The sequence below is a fragment of the Nylanderia fulva genome, unplaced genomic scaffold (genome assembly GCF_048542155.1).
Source record: "Nylanderia fulva isolate GAGA-0341 unplaced genomic scaffold, ASM4854215v1 Scaffold2, whole genome shotgun sequence".
In the NCBI taxonomy this organism is placed as follows: Eukaryota; Metazoa; Arthropoda; class Insecta; order Hymenoptera; family Formicidae; genus Nylanderia; species Nylanderia fulva.
Window position 1 is genome coordinate 7,335,296 of NW_028190263.1, and position 18,212 is coordinate 7,353,507.

Here is an 18,212-nt window from a genome sequence, read left to right on the forward strand (position 1 = left end):
TCATTCGTCGCGGACGATCGATCTACGCGCGGTGATAAGTGTATTTAAAAATTACTCGCTTCGACGACAGTAATTTCCCTCGTGTAAAATTAGATTCTCGCAAAGACGACTCTAAGAAGAGTCATAAGTCATATATGTAACATGTGTCTGATATATAGATAATAAATTCACATGTAACTGTATAATTTATCTATTATCTAATTTTTGGAACATTTACAATTATAAGTTGGTTACGTCATTATTACGTTCATAATGAAAGGAGAAAAGAATAAAATTATTTTATCAATGATTAAGAGACGTCGATATCTGTCAAATTTTCAAACAGCCTGTCCTAAGAAAGGAACATTCATAATCATAAATTGGCTATATTATTTAATTTATAATATAATTATTGAAACACAAAGAGAATTTTCTTTTAGAATTTACTCTAAAAATTATAGTAATCATAGGACTCATATGGTATTGGAAGAATTTTATAAGAGTTTCTCTCTTATTAAAAAAATTAATATCCACAATAAGATAAAAAACATGTTTCGATTAATTTTATTATGTAAGATATTAATATTTTTTATTGTGGTAAATATTAATCACAGACAAACTCTTATAAAATTCTTCCAATACTATATTGTTCTACGATCATGATTTTCAGGATAAATTCTAAGAGAAAATTCTCTCGGTGTATTATATATTATATTAATATATAATTTATATAATATTCATAACGAGTGGGTGAGAAAAATGAAACATCTTATCAATAATTAAGAGGCGTCGATATCCGCGAAACTTTCAAACTTTGAATTTATAATTATAACATAATATTTTATATAAAATAATTTACAATATTTATAACGAAGTGAGAAAAAAATGAAATATATTGAATGAATAAAATGAAGAGACGTCGATATATCCGTAAAACAGCTGCTTTTAAGGCGGAAGGCTGCACACATCGTATGCATGCCGAGATCTTCGTCTTTATATTCGGGGCCGATCCTTATAGACTCCCGTATCTCGGTACAGAGCTGCAGCGGCGATAAGCGCCTTATCGCGCACCGGCTACGACGCGAGGCGACGACGAGGACCGAGGGTGTTATCGGTATCGACACGCGAGGACAACGTGATCCCTTTCCACGCATCCCGCCGGGGATAGGCAGGCGCTCGCCGATCGATAGAAAAGTTTCGCACGCGTATACGCGTCTCGCCACCGAATGCATACATATAATATATTTATATGTACATGCATATGCGTATACGGAATTTGCCGATGTGCGATGCACCGGAACAGAAATGTTCCACCTGGTTGGAAGCGGAGCTCCGCATTTTTCTCTCGTCGCGCTCCGAAATTATACTATCGCTCGCGACAGGTACATTATAATCCGAGATTTAAACTTGGAAATTCTATTTCTGCTATATGACAAAATTCTCGGCCCGAAAAAAAAAATTACGGTGTACGCGATGAGAGCTTATATATATATATATACCGTTTTGGACCGTGATGATGAAATATTGTTTTGCGTCGCTTTGAAAATTTATAAAACTCGTTGAATTTTTTTTTATAAGGAAATGCTGACTCCAGTTGGGATTTCGCGTCTTGAAATTGATACGCTCGCGTTTTTATAATCCGCGCGAGTTGCGTAACGTCGGAAAAATTTGATTAGAAATTCTTGCTGATTTGTATATATAAATACATATTTTTATTTTTCGAAGCGTGCGATATAAACTAGCCTCGTCAATTAATTTATAGCTTACAAAGATAAATACGCTTATATATTTATCATAAAATTAAAATTCATCATTTTTTCATCAATATCGCGGATTTAAATATCGGTAATTAAATTCGACAAGAATCTTTTTCGACGATCTAGAAGCAAATAAAAATCAATATTAGATAAATCAATAAGCGCATCGCGGAGGGTCTGGATATTTTACGTATATCTTGCAAAGTGTATCTTACATACATACGAGAACCGTTTATAAATTGACGAGGCCGCGTATATCTCTCCGTAAGAAGCGAGAGATAAAACGAACCGCGTTCCGCAATGATATAAATATTTATCGCGTAGCGCAGAAGCGCTTTCGCGATTTCGTGCACCGAGTATTCATCGTCGCCTCTCGTATCGCGCTTCTCGACGATAAAACCGCTGGCGGTGTTATAATACGATGATGTGTCACCGTATTATAACACACCGTAGTACTCTAGCGCGATACTGTATCGCCGCATTGGCAAATAACTTTTCACGCTTGCACAATCGTCCGCGAATGTGTTCTTATTTATGCCATTAATTATTATTACGTAGTTGAAATTCGTCCTCTAGAAAAGCTTATTCTCACGTGGCCATAGTGTTGTGCTTGGGTGATTTTTAAATTAGCTGCGTAAATGAAATTTGATGGATATTTTCCGTTTCATTTTTTTTTTAATTTTTCTAAAATTTGAGAAAAAAATAAAAACTTAATTTTTAACTCCCTTTATTGTATAAGAAACCTCCCTTAATTTTCGACAAAGAATTATCCCCTAAGATGTTTCGTACTTATTTAGATATGCACCCTGTATAATTAGTGTTGCGCTTATTAGACGAAGCTGAGATGAAAATATGTAAATGCATCTTATATAAGATGAGGATAATTTTATTTTAAATATATGCCATTAATTATTATTAGGTAGTTGAAATTCGTCCTCTAGAAAAGCTTATTCTCACGTGGCCATAGTGTTGTGCTTGGGTGATTTTTAAATTAGCTGCGTAAATGAAATTTGATGGATATTTTCCGTTTCATTTTTTTTTTAATTTTTCTAAAATTTGAGAAAAAAATAAAAACTTAATTTTTAATTCCCTTTATTGTATAAGAAACCTCCCTTAATTTTCGACAAAGAATTATCCTCTAAGATGTTTCGTACTTATTTAGATATGCACCCTGTATAATTAGTGTTGCGCTTATTAGACGAAGCTGAGATGAAAATATGTAAATGCATCTTATATAAGATGAGGATAATTTTATTTTAAATATATCTAGATAAAAGAGATAAAATTATATAGCGATTCACCTAGATAACTTTCAGATATTATTTTTATATTATTTTTAAGACCGTTCGTGTAAACACAGTTACAAAAAGATGAAAATTATAAAAGGGATCTAAATATATATTCATACTTTTATCAATAAATTTTTGTCGCTTACTGCTTAAGTTTTATTAATTAAGTGTTTTTATGTGCTAACTCTAAACCAAATTATCTGAAAAAATAAAACATTTTTAAAATAAATAAAATTATATGACTAGATGCTCATCTGTATAATTTTATTCAGATAACAGCAAACACTGCACGTGGCTATTACGATTCATTTCGCCTCTTTATAGATCGAATCCAGATTTTATTTCGACGAAAGGGGGGTTCATAACCGGGCAAATATATCGCTCGTAAATTTTACACGAGAACACATTCGCATATATATATATATATATATATTTTCCCACGATGATCTGACCTCTAACATCAGTATATAAGTGTTCATATTTTATTGCCATAGACTTGTAAAATCGCGCCGGCCATATCGCCTTCTCGCACAAACTGTGTTCTTAAATATTCAAACAGATATACGACCTTGGAAACTTCCTTATACCAACTACATACATATATATATATATATATATATATACTTGGAGAGAGAGAGAGAGAGAGTTCGCCTTTATCCGGGAACTCTTCGTACAAAAGATGCGAAGACGTAGTGGACAGGAAATAGTTGAAGCATTTAAATTCCCAGGCCGAGAGACGCACACAATGCGTTTCTCTCGCGTTACAAAAAGAGCGGGCACCGGTAATAATATGCGTAATAAGATAGGTCTTACCTCGGCTAAGACTCGCGTACATGCATAATGCGAGGTGGAGCGAGTGCAAGCGGGTTGCAAGCGGTGCAAGAAGAACACGCTGACCTTGAATTCTTCCTTTTCGTCGCGGTCGCTGAGGACGAATGGCGAAGAAACCGTGCGGAGGGAGACTCGAAGCTACAATCTCTCTTCCTTCGTGCATTCGAACCAGAGTTCCCGACTGCTCGCAGAAACGCACAGACTGCGATATACATATGCGATATATGTATATATGTAATACGTATACTTGGAGAATTATCATGTCGTTGGAGAATTAAATTGATACCATTCTAAGCTGGCACGCGATATGCATTTGCCAACGTTAACGAGCGACAACATCGCGAAAGAGTACAGCTGGATCTCTCTCGTTAAATAGAAATTTAAATTATTCTCTTATTATTTCCATAAAGTTTAAATATTTAGAATCGAAATAATAATGTCAGGTTCTTTTTATAGACGAGCAAATGAACGTTGTTTAAATTTAAAATTAAAGCAATTTATTTATAGTTTTTACAAACGTTTCGTTACATATGGATCATTTGAGTTATATATTTAAATATTTAGAATCGAAATAATAATGTCAGGTTCTTTTTATAGACGAGCAAATGAACGTTGTTTAAATTTAAAATTAAAGCAATTTATTTATAGTTTTTACAAACGTTTCGTTACATATGGATCATTTGAGTTATATAAGCGTTGACAGGATATAGTTTTGTGTGTGATTTCTTAATTGTGTGGTAAACTATTCATGATTGAAAATATATACCTAAGTAATGTTCGAAACGTCTGTAAAAACTACAAATAAATTGTTTTAATTTTTAATTTAAACAACGTTTATTTGCTCGTCTATAAAAAAAGTTTAACATTATTATTCTTATTCTATTTTCAATTTGTACAAGCTGTATCTAATTAATTATTATTTAAATATTTAATCTTTACTAGTATTAAATTGTCAATTAAAATGAAAAAATCATCTGTCCGTAATTATTACTCTGTCGTATACTTAAATGAAATTTAACTACAGTCAGTTTTTATATTTTCTTAACGTTACGATATAGAGGAATCATTATTAATGCAATAAAATTCTGACAAACTAGCGCAATAAAATAGCGACAAAAACTAGAGGTATTTTTATTTCGATTTACTTTGCGTTATAAATGAAAAGTAGCGGGATCGTGTACAATATTACATTGTAAGAACCTCATTAAAAAAAGAAACATGGGGATTGATATAAGAATTCATCTCATAGTACTTTTTCGCATCTCACAATTGTTTGTTGCGCACGAAATAACCTTGCATTAAAGAAACATAATTGAATTTCTCATGTAATGCGAAAAGTATGCGTTAGTTAGATTATGCAAAGCATACATTACGAAATGCATGAATACACGGCATTTGTTTATGAACCTTGTTATAACGAGAAAGATATATAATTACCTCTTTTGTTTTCGTTTATTATTATGCCTGTAATTGATCTTGGTTATAAAAAATACTGAAATTCGATAATTAACGTCTCGATATTTATCGGGAAAAAATAATCGCATACGGAAAAATAATAATTTAAAAAAATTGCTTTTGACGTCGAAATGTGAATTTCTCAAAATATACGTCTGAAGTTCGATTTTTCGGAACAGCTGGATCATCGCGCGATGCAAAAGGCACAAACGGAACAAAACGAAACGGCTATGATTTGGAACGATAACATCTTACCTGGAAACATATTTTACTTTCGTCTAATCAGACGTGGACGAAGTGCTGGCAGCTGTGCCTTTCAGCCGTTCCGCTTGTACACGAGGACATTCGTTCTCGAAGGTATCAATTCGTTGCACTTTATATATGTATACGCACTGCTTGCGTGTTAACCAGTAGCCATCGCGATAAATCGATCGTAAAAATTATCCTCCGATTCCGATTAATTAAATTTTATTCCTCTTCTATCTATGCATACGTCGAGAAAGTTTTTCACCACTTAAATTTACATTAATTCATCGTCCATCGATTCTTCCGATACTAGCTATATCTATCCCATGAATTTGAAATTATTTACAACTTGTTTATAATTATTTATAATTGTGAGTAAATATATTATTCTCAAAAAATATATATCAAAGATATATAATTATATATAAATATGTAATATATATTCAAGAAAATAATTTTTATAAAATTATAAATATTTTCGTCGGGTCTTTAATTAAATTCCCCTTCAAATATATAAAGGAATAATTGAATGCGGGCAAATTGACATAATGATTCGACGATGATAAACCGCGAAATATCTATTATTTCCCGCGTTTCCCATCGTTCGAGCATAACACAATCGACAATCGGCGATGATAAGAGGCAGGTTGTCGCTCGGCGAGCGTCAGGTATCCGCGATTATGCGCGTCCGCCTTCTTTAAATAGAGGAAACGTTTAATAAAATTAGCATAAAATGCGCGCGGCAGACCGCTACCTCGGACTACGCACGACATAGCTCGTGCTTGCACCAAGCAGGAGATGACGACGTAGCGAGAATGCATAATCGCGTCACGTTTTCGCTATCCCATTCTTACACGTGACCGCACATACGCTCGCACGTATGTAAATAACAACGCATACATACATATATTTATACATACATATATTTATATATACATATACATATATATATATATATATATATATATACATATATATATATATATATACATATATATATATATATATATATACATATATATATATATATATATATATATATATATGCGCGAAGGTGCTCGCGTTGCTGGTGCATGCATGCATGCATGCATGCATACATGCCGCGATTCGCTCGCCACGTGTCCGTGAAACAAAAAGCGAGAAAGGAGAGAAAAGACACCCGCGACACGCTCATTATTACGGCTCCTTCTCTTATTCGTGACGCGAACATCGTGACGGGAGCACCAGTCGTCGAAGGACGCCTGGAAAGTTTTCGCTTTTCGCTTCGCGTACTGTAAGATTCCTGTTTCTCAAATCGGTAAACAAAGTATTTGGCCTCTCCTTAGCCTTCGATAGGTTCGATCGCTAACAATATATGTACAAGCTCTCTTCGACGTAATCGAAATGTAATAATATCGCGCAGCTAAAGATCGATTTATAATATACATTGACAAATTTATGTCATGTGATTATATTATGATAGACAGAGAGAATTTTCAAATTAAATATTTATCACGATAAAAAATATTATCTACGTAGTAAATATCTTTTTGTGGTGGATTATTCATATTTTCTATTTTGGTTAATATTAATCAGAGAAACTCATAAAATTCTTCTAATGTCTACATATTTATTATTAATCTTCTTTCAATTTTTTCCATTAATGAAGTCTTCGAAGAAGCTAACAATAAGTATAAGCTCTCTTCGACATAATCGAAATATAATATATCGCAGCTAAAGATCGATTTATAATATACATGGACAAATGTATATGTAATATATGATATAATAATTCTCAAATTCATAAAATTCTTCTGTCTCTATACATTTATTATTAATCTTCTTTCGATTTTTCCATTAATTGTTTATAACAAGTCTTCGAAGAAATGGACAAATCGATATATATAAACTGAAAAAAAATTTTGTTAACTCGACTAAATCTTTCAACTAAATATTATTTTGTTAATATCGAACGTATAAAAATATTTCAATTAAAAATAACATATTAAATCTAACAAAACGTATATTTGACTGAAATACTAATATATGTTGATTTGACAAAATAGTAATTTAGCTGAAAGGTTTAGTCATTTTAAGAATTTTGTTTTCACTATGCCTATACGCTTAAAGAGCTGTTGAATATTAATCGAGTCTTTCCTATAGGCGACAAGCGTACTTACATAATTGAATGAAAATAATTGGTAAATGATGGATACGTGCGCGAGAGCGCAAGCTCGTCGGGCGTTAGTCATAGCTAGTAACCCACATTTATGATAGACCGCTTTTATAACGCTTTCTCGAGTAAAGGCGCCCATCTGTTGGAGCACCTGACTCGATTCACCTGCCACAGGTATGTACTTACGTCTGCCTGCCTGCCTGCCTACCCGCCTGGTTGGTTGGCTGGCTGGCTGGATGGCTGGCGACCGCCTGACGACGTCAGGTGTTTCTTCGGCGAGCCGCTTAACGGCACAACGCGACTGGAAACAAAGAGCCAGCGTGTGCAACGCATCGGCATTCCGTCCCGCCGTTTTCCCGGAAATGCAGGAATTGCATATCCCAAGATTCGACCGGTGACAGAATCTCGCGTAATACTCCACATATTAGATAACAATCGTCATCATCATTTTATATATGTACATTTTATATATACAGGGTGTATCGAAATAAGTGCGAACAATTTTAGGAGATAATTCTTTGGAGAAAATTAAGGAAAGTTTCTTATATACTTTTATTTTTTTCTCAATTTGCAGACAAATTCAAAAAATGAAACTTGGTGTGGACATTTTCCAGTAATAAAAAGGATATTTATTAATATTTTTTTAATTAAAATTTTACTACTACTTTTTACCTCCCGCTTCTTTAGAAAAGTGCAACTTCTCAGGGAGAGATGTAAAAGTATATGTTTATTGTATAAGAGATTCTCCCCTCTTAATTTCTGACAAAGAATCATCCCCTAAAACTTTTCGCGCTTATTTAGATACACCTTGTATAATCAGTGTTGTGCTTAGATGATTTTAAAAATAATTAGATAAAGAGGAGATGGAAATATTCATCTTAAATATATCTAAATAAAAGATAAAATTATATAACGACTCATCTAGATAACTTTTAGACAATATATGTAAACACAGTTATAAGAAAAATGTAAATTATAAAAGGAATATAAAATTATTCATATAATATATATTTATATTTCTATTTATAAGTTTTTATCGTTTACTTCTTAAGTTCTATTACTTAAATATTTTTATGTGCTATAACTCGAAACCAAGGATTATCTGAACATTATTCTAAATAATTTAGTAAAGATAATATTTTTTATCTAAGATGCATATATCGATAATATAAATTTTTCTTATCTATATAAAGCTAAGATGACGCCATATAATTTTATCTACAATAGATAATCATCTATGTAATTTTATTTAAGTAATAGCAAACGCTGTATATATAATTTATATATTAAGCTAATATAATTTATTAATAAAAAAGAAAGTATCTACATCGATAAAAGAGAAAGGAAAATAGCGAAATAAAAAGTGAGAAGAGAGACTCTCTCGACTCTTAACAAAATCAGGTTGATATCAGATTATTTCTAATCGCGTCCAGACGAGGAAATAACGTAAATCTCTCTAAATTATACATACATGTATATAACGTTTCGACTTAATACGCGAAATAAAACCAGAGGGAAAATCTTGGAAAGCAAGTGTGCGTATAGTTACTCGCGGTCTTAATGGGCCGCTATTGGCTTCACTCGACGTGTAAAGAATGACCGTGTCATTATGCAGCACTTTCCCACGCAACGAGAGAACATGTCGACGTATGCTATCAAAGTTCTCAGCCGACGGGAGATACGCGAGACTGCACAAGGTAGTGCGCGAGAGTAAGTTAGGCGAACTTACGCGCCGTTTGCTCAAGAAGTTTTGCCTTTTAACTTTGCACGCATATATATATATATATATATATATGTATCGCTACGGCTTACCTACATTAGCTAAAAGGAAAGGATGAAGCATATACTAGTGTTTGCTGCTATCTAAATTAAATTATATAGATGATCATCTAGATGAAATTGCGCCGTCATCTTATCTTTATACGCAGATAATAAAAATATGTATTATTTATATCTGCATCTTGTAGATGAAAAAAGTATTATCTTTACTAAATTACTTGGAATAATTTTCAGATAATTTTGGTTTAGAATCATAGCACATAAAAATACTTAAACAGCAGAACTTAAGCAGTAAGCGATAAAAAAATATAAATACATATATTTTTATATTCCTTTTATAATTTACATTTTTTTATAACTTTGCTTACATGAGCAGTCTTGAAAATTATTATTTAGAAAATTATCTAGATAAATCGCCATATAATTTTATCTCTTATTTTTATTTAGATATATTTAAAACCATCTTTATCTTATCTAAGATGGATTTTTCACACATCTTTATCTAGCTAACTTTAAAATTATCTACGCACAATACGGTACACGAAAGTCTCATAATATCCTACAATCTTTGATAACAGATAAGATTGCACACGTCAAAAGATAGGAGAGAAGGAAAGAGAGTCGTAAAATTAAAAGTGAATGATACACAGTCGAAATCTCCCCAAGATATTACTCGATAAAATCTATCTATATCTCACAAGGTGTTCTAAAACTATCGCGCCATTATTTTAATGACGGCTTATTAGAGTCATTAAGAATCGATTTCATTCAGCTAGAAAACTAACTTGATGGCAAGTCCATAATCCAGCAGCAGCTTTATTTTAGCATGCATGCGATAGCAATAAAAAATTTAATTCTGTTCCACAATTGTCACTCGCAAAATTATTTATACATCGACGTTCAAACAGTTGCAATATTTTTTTCATTTGGTTTCCCGAAATATATCTATTTCATTAAAGTAATAAAATTAAAAATAGGAACAAAAATTTTAAGAGATGATTCCTTGTCGAAAATTAAGAGGGGTTTCTCATAACTCACATACTCTTATTTTTTTTCTCTCAAATTTCAGTCAAATTAAAAAAATGAAACTTGACGTGTGGATATTTTCCACTAGTAAAAAGAACATTTATTAATATTTTTAAAAAATAAAAACTTAATTTTTAATATAGTTACAATATGGTTCTCTCTAACGGTGGAAACAACGACAGCTCTCGCGGCGTCGAGCATGGAGGGAAGAAATTAAAAGTGCAAGTGAGACGAGAAATCGGCCGGTTCTCTCGTGCGACGAGACATTTAGCCGGGTCCGAAGGCTCGCGTGTAATATCCACGACACACGCGCGAAAACACGCGACATCGCGTTCCCGCCGGATCTCGTCTCGTTTCGTTTCTTTCCGTTTTGGCCACCCCGTCGCGTTCCCGCACGCATGTGCATGTGCACGCGGTCACGCCATCGCGCCATTAAAGGCGGACCGGTGCAATATGCACTTTCGGACGCGCCGCGACCGACCGGTTCGCGATCGACTCGACGAAAGTCTCAAGTCGGCGAGAAGAAAAAAAATTAAGAGAAAACGTGCCGCGCCACGCCGGTGCAACGTCCACCTCGCTTTCGCTGCTTTTTCAAAGCCGCCTGCGCGCGATGCACTCGGCCGAGAGAACGCGATTAGATTCGAGCCTCCCTTCCGGACAGGAAGTTCGCCTTTCCATGTGCGTTTTGCTTTCGATTAAGATTAGCTTAAACTTCCGTGCGGGGAATGACTTTATTTTTAAGTTTTTCTTACATTTTTTTATTACTTTTATAAAAAAATAAAATAATTGAAATAATAAAATAATATAATAATAAATTATTTTGAAATAATAATAATAATCATGAAATAATACGCAGAGAAAGGAAAAAAAAATATTTACAATAGGAGACATTACAATAAAGCTTACAATATTAAATTAATAAAAATAAAATAATTGAAATAATAATAATGAAAATAATGAAATAATATGCGGAGGAAGGAAAAAAATATTTACAATAGATACATTATAGTAAAGCTTACAATATTAAATTAAGGAAATGCATGGCAGTAAGAGAAAAAAATTCTCTCTTATTGAAATATTGCAAATATCGAATAATCACGGACTAATGATATTACAATAACTTGTGTTATAAGTATGCCATGAAATTAATAAATATTTACGATTGTTAATTAGTGTCTCTTGTGTTAATAGAGGATAGAGATCGTACGATATACTTATTAATTGTTAAACGATAAAAAGAGATTAAATCATGCGGTATAAACACTCGTGTGAGTCACATATAGGATTTATGAGAGAAACGATACGCATCAGTATTTTACAAAGTCGTAATTTCGATACGTAATTTTATTTTATCTTTTTAACACACGGAGAGAATCGCACGTACTTTTTATAACCGTGTATAAAAATGTTACCAGAAGATTTATAACTCTGATATTTAATTGCGGAATAAAATTATTCATCTTCTCGGGCGCGTATAAATTTTTAGATTATCCTCGTAGTTTAAATCATCAAATCCTTTAAAAGCATTAAACGAGTTTACTTAATTAGGTCAATGCGCAAAACGTGAATATGCGTTATTATCGAGGAACTTGATTTGAACCCATGTTAGTTATGCATACACGTGTATATCTGTCCACATATGCGTGATTTGTCCATAGGCAATAATATTTCATTGATGAATTATCTTTTTATAGGTTGCAATTATAGATAAAGAACATAAATAAAAGCGTAATTATGTATCACATTAGTAATACACAGTTCAATCTTTCATTATTCATAATAAAATTAGAATAAATTCTTTGCAAGTGACTGTTTCTAGACTTTAATCGGAAAAATAGTTTCAATTAGAAACATAAAAAATAATTTATTTTCATTAAATTTGCTATCCAATTTTTTCTCAATGTGCGTAAAAAAATAGTTCATTTATATATGTTGCGAGAAAAAGATTAGCTTAAAATCTTTCACTGTTATCCAACTGTCGATATAATTAGTCATGGCTAATTTTGGGAATCTTGAGACAGTTTTTGTCCGGTCTGAATTTTGTCTCACGAAAAAAATCCAAAGCTACCGAATCGTGGAAGTGCATCCAATACTAATCGACGAAAATATAGAAAACCGAGAAAAAATGCGGCAAAAAAGGAATCGAGGTCGGTTGACATGGGACAGGAAGGTTTTAAAGTGTCTCTCGATGTAAAGAAAGGCCGAAATAGCGGGGAAAGAAGGAGGGGAAGAAATACGAGAACAAAGTCTGCGCGCGGTGTGCACAAGACTGGTTGCGAGAAGCGCATCGTAAAAGAATGCAGTCGCGGCGAGATATTTCGCAAGTTCATAAAAGTTAAACCTGAGCTGCCTAATAATAGAGATTATCGAGCTAAAATTTTATTATATAAATTATATATGTAAAATTCTTATTTTTCTCCCCAAGTAAATTGACAAAACTAAGCAAAAATTTTAAATGTTTAATTCTAATTGATTTGAATAAATTGAAAAATATTTGTTTGCATCACAAATTACTGAATACTCTTTCAATCACAATTTTCAGATGAATTTCAATTTTGACATCACCATATATGAAAATTCAACGAAGATCATCTCTGAAATTTTCATGAAATTGCCATCGACAGTTAACGCGACGATATTCCGGACACCCTATATATAGTGCACCTCTCCCCTTTCGTTCCATGAGCAGCCCTCTCTCTCTCTCTCTCTCTCTCCCGATGCTAACGTGGCCTCTCTCTTGCGAGTCCGAGTTGCAGCGTCGTGACGTCACGAGCGTGTACGAGAAAACGAGAGAGCGACGCAAGCGAAGCTCGACAAAGCCGGGTTACACGAGGAAGATGTCTGCGCAGCCGGCTGCAGCAGTGCCGGCTGGAGACACGTGAGAGCCATCCCTGCACGAATAACATGCATATTCCTTTTTATTTCTGCCCCCCTCGTATCTCTTTTCACTCGCGGCAAAGTATGTCAGATGAAAGTTGTCGCATTTTTCTCTTACGCATTCTTCTCTCCTTTTCCCGATTATTTATTTTCAACGCCACCTGAAGACGCTCGCTTTATATATCTCCGTGGCCAGTGTCATCCCTCCATCTCATGCATATTCGAACTGCATTCAAAGTATTAATTAAAAAAAAAAATAATAATTTACCTGTGCGCTTTTATCTCAATATTTATGTATTAAAATTTATTTATGGAATATCCGCTGACAGGAAGGAGGCGGAAAAATATTATATATTTTCTTAAATAAGATCAAAGATATACAATCTTTTCTCTCTCTCTCTCTCTCACATATTAAACTATATAAAAACTATGTAACCAATTAACGAATATAATTATAAGCTCCGCGTCAGCTGATCAATTCCTTATTGTCACAGTAACGATCTCTGGAAGCAGGTGTATATACGAGTTTCGAGTAAAAATAAGACGAGGGAAAGGACCCGTTCTGGATCCAGTCCTGAAAGGGCGCCTTCTTTTTGTTCCTCCCCTGTTCTTCCCGCCCTTCGCTCTTCATCCCTCGGGCATTTTCTCGCTCTTCCTCCGTCACCTTCTCTCTCTGTTTACAAACACGCGTAAACTCGGCCGAATATATGACATCACCGCGCAAGCTCGCGGCCGGAAGAAGGGCGACGACGACGACGACGACGACGACGACGATGTTAACGACGAAAGAGCCCGCTATCGATCCGCGAGAGAGCGACCCCGGATACCCCGGTTCGTACTTTCGTTTTCTCATATCTCCCGCAACTTCTGCACCCCGGCGATGAACGAGCACGCGGTACGCGCGCGTGACGCTTCGAATCCAGAGGGAAGATACTCCATCTTGCTCGCGAAATATCCCCCGTGTCTTCGCCTCCTTTTCAAATTATTTCAAATTTATGCGTGCGTTTTAAGTTCGGGATTTTAAACGGAGAAAATTATAATATGTCCTCCTTACATCTGTTTTTTTTTTTAATTTCAGAATCAAGCTTGTGATTCAGCAAGAGAAGAAAATTAAAAAAAATAATTTTACTGAATTGGAATAAAAACAATAATTATTTTATCTAGATTGTTTTTTTTTATTCCAATTCAGTAAAATTATTTTGTTTTATTTTCTTCTCTCTGAATAATAACTCTCTTAATATATAAACGCATACATCGAGTAAAATCATTTTTTAAATTTTCTTGTGAATAATAATTCTCCTAATATGTAAATGTAATATACATGGTTAAATAATAAGAGTAAAACTACAATGGATGAATATTAATTAATTTGATCGCGAGATGATGGTGTCGGACGGACAATTTACACGCGAACGGGTCGCAAATCAAGGCAACCTGTATTAGACTGACACGAATTCACCAATACCTGTTGTAAATACATATATGTATGCTAGGGTCCGCGACGTTTTATAGACGTGTCGGCGTATATCAGGTTTCGTGATGTTCAAGTGTCAATCGCCGCGGGAAAATGAGCCGGCGAAAAGCGTGTCACGAGAGCGGGTTAACATAACGCTTAAAACATACATACATACATATACATTCTACACGATGGTGTTATTATCGTCACGCTCGTCATCGCGCTCGTCACGTACCGCGATCCGTGACTAGTAACGAGTAGAGCACGCCGTGACGTCATCGTTATCAGCGGCCCCGAATTGGGTCGAACATCCGGGCCCCCTTATCCGTCATCGTCGTCGATCCCCGAGGGCCCTATTCGGTCGATTTAAACTTTAAAGGACGCCCACACACGATATATACTATAAGAGCGGTCGTTTTGGTGTCATCGCACACAATGACCGGCCGTCGCCGGTGGCGCCGCCGGTTTTCTCGTTCGGCAAATTCGAAAATTGCCGACGCGAAGTCCGCGCGCGGCCTTTTGTGCCGCGACGTGTCTATTAACGAGATGACGGCTAAAGGACAGTCTGCCGGCTTGATTAATCCTGGTTAGCGATCCGCTGCTCGTCTCTTTATAGCCGCGACGTGGGCGGCGGAGACACTGCGCCTCTTGCATTATGTACTTGAGGAACGAAAAAAATTAAATACCGTTTTGCTCCTTCGCCGAGAAAATTCTCGTGGCTACGATACTTGACATGCTATCATATTTTCTCAACAATTATTGTTAAAAGTACGACAATTTTTTGCGAATCTATACATTAATGTATTTTTTTTAATATATTATCTTTATATGTAGCTTATCTTAGCTCTTTTACATTTTAGAATCAAGATAAAATAATTATTCTTATTCTAATTTAGTCCACAGTTTTAATTCCTTCGATTATAATAATTTTAATAAATTAGAAAAGAAATTAATATCTATTTTTTAAATTTCAGAAGTAAAATAATTATTCTTATTCCAATAATTATTTTCTATTCTAATTCAGTATAAAATAAGTTTTTTATTTCTTTTAAATAATAATTCTCTTGAAGAGAAGAAAACATTTAAAAAGTATTAAAAATTGAAAACTCTTTACTGTGACTGTCCTCGAATAATTGACTTTCTAGATCTCTTCGTTAAGAAATATTTGAATTATGCGAACTGTTAGCAGATAAGAATCGTGTTTTCGAAAAAAAAATCCTTTGTCTAAAACTCAGGTATACGAACAGATAAATCTTTAAAATGAAATAGTAAAAGTATTGTGACGTCACACACAGTTATCTGTCTGTTTAATATATGCCGGCACTAAAACTATAATTTAACTTTATATAAGAAAGCTTACAATCGTTTAAAGTTCCTCATATTTGAAATATTACGCAATAAAGTGTAAACATACAAGGTCTTAAATTTTGTAAGCGACACTCACTTTTGTTAGTTAAAGAATTAGTAAAAACAGTTAAAATGTTGTTAGACACATACCTATATTAAAAGAAACACACAATTGAACATTTAAAAAAGTCCCCAAATTTACAATGTGGCTTTTAACCGTCCTTCATTTTCCTTTTCCTCTTCGTTCTTGTCATCATTAAATCAACTTGTAAAAGCGACTTTCGGCAGACAATAGTATTGTATTTCGGGTTCAAGGAGTTAAAGGCTATCGGACTTTCCACGGGAGACTTTAAAAAGAAAAAATACAAAGAACAACTTGCGATCAGAAAACGGATTCAGAATGCTTCAAAGTAAAATACAAAAACCTAGTTCGAAAGTTTCGCACGCGTGAATATATCCGTGATAGGCAGAGGTAAAGAATCGACGACGGAAAGAAAGAAGAGAGAGAGAGATGCTTCGTAGCGGTACGGTAGCTTCTATTTCGGAGCGGCCGTTAACTCTTACGGATTTCGCAAACGCGCGAGCGGCCACACGAGTCGATGACGAACGAATGAATGAGCGAGCGAACGAAACGTGCGCGATATCCTTCGCCCGCTCGATCGTTACGCCGACCGATACGGGGCCAAGGACACGCTCGAAGGCCAATATTCGAAATGACACATCGTCCGTCCGGAGAGAGATGGAAGAACGCGAAAGTAAGAATGCGAAACATTTTTCTTTTCTTTTCTCTCTTACATATATATATATATATACATTCTGTGCTCTTTTTAATGTTTATTATATATGGATCTGTAAATCTATGTATCAAATTGAGACCTCCCTAACAGCACATATATCCCGAAGACGTTCAGAGAACATCCTGAGGATATGTTCCCTAATAGCACAACATATCCGAAAGATATTCAGAGGATATCCAGATAACATTCGACATATCCTCAGGATGTTCTCTTCGGAACGTCTTCGGGATATGTGTGCCGTTATGGTTCTGCTATTATAGGGGGTCGACAAATTGATTGAGGAATGCAAAAAAATATAGGAATAAGGAAGAAAACGAGAGATTCCGTTTGCGGAAATCCAAATAACGCGAAAAAGGTACTCCCTTCTTTCCCTCACCCCGACAGAAATAACCTAACGCAACCTCGGGTCAATATCGCAACGGGGGGGATCCTCACGGGGCGACGTTCTCCGAGCGGTTAGTAGCTATCCGTGCCACGTCGGCGCTTTTCCGCGACGAGGGTAGTAGCGGTCGCGCGCGGCGTGGATTGATTTTCTCCCGCGCGGCGGCTGGTAGCGCTCGCGCGCGCACTATGTGACGTGACAGAACGATATTATCCGTTCCCCGACTACACCCGCCACCTCCGCCCCGATCATCGGCTGCTGGCGTCGTTCTACGATTACGCGAGCGTAAAGCCCGATTCAGAGAATAGCGCGCGGACCTTCCCCTCGTGCACTTTCCGTATTCCCTTACGAGAATCGATCCGGAGAACATCGCGATTGTATACTTGCGATTGTTTTCCTCCGTATATGTTTTCTTTACTCATTTCTCAATATCGACGTTCAAGAGATTTCATTGGAATTGAATAATTCAGTTTCTCGATAGTTTAGGCTCCAAAATAATATACATGTATCTAAATAAGCGCGAAGAATTTTAGGGGATAATTCTTTGTCGAAAATTCAGGGTTTTTATTTTTTTTTCTCAAATTTTAGAAATTAAAACATATGAGACTTGGTGGATATTTTTGACTAATAAAAAGGATGTTTATTAATATTAAAAGTTTCCCTCTTTAGAAAAGTGTAATTCTTAGGGAGGGATTATATAAGAAACCACCATAATTTTCTACAAAGAATCATCCTACATTTTTTTGCACTTATTTAGATACACCCTGTATAGGCAAGATCTGCCTATTCGTATTTTATTTAGAACTATATTTAATATTAAATTTAAGAAACCCCCC

General features: G+C 34.9%; 1 protein-coding gene across 1 annotated transcript in view; it reads left to right on the forward strand.

Moving 5' to 3' along the window:
* Nucleotides 1–18,212, forward strand: part of LOC114942857 (uncharacterized) — a 72,219-nt gene that overhangs the window by 17,496 nt on the left and 36,511 nt on the right. The window lies entirely within an intron of this gene.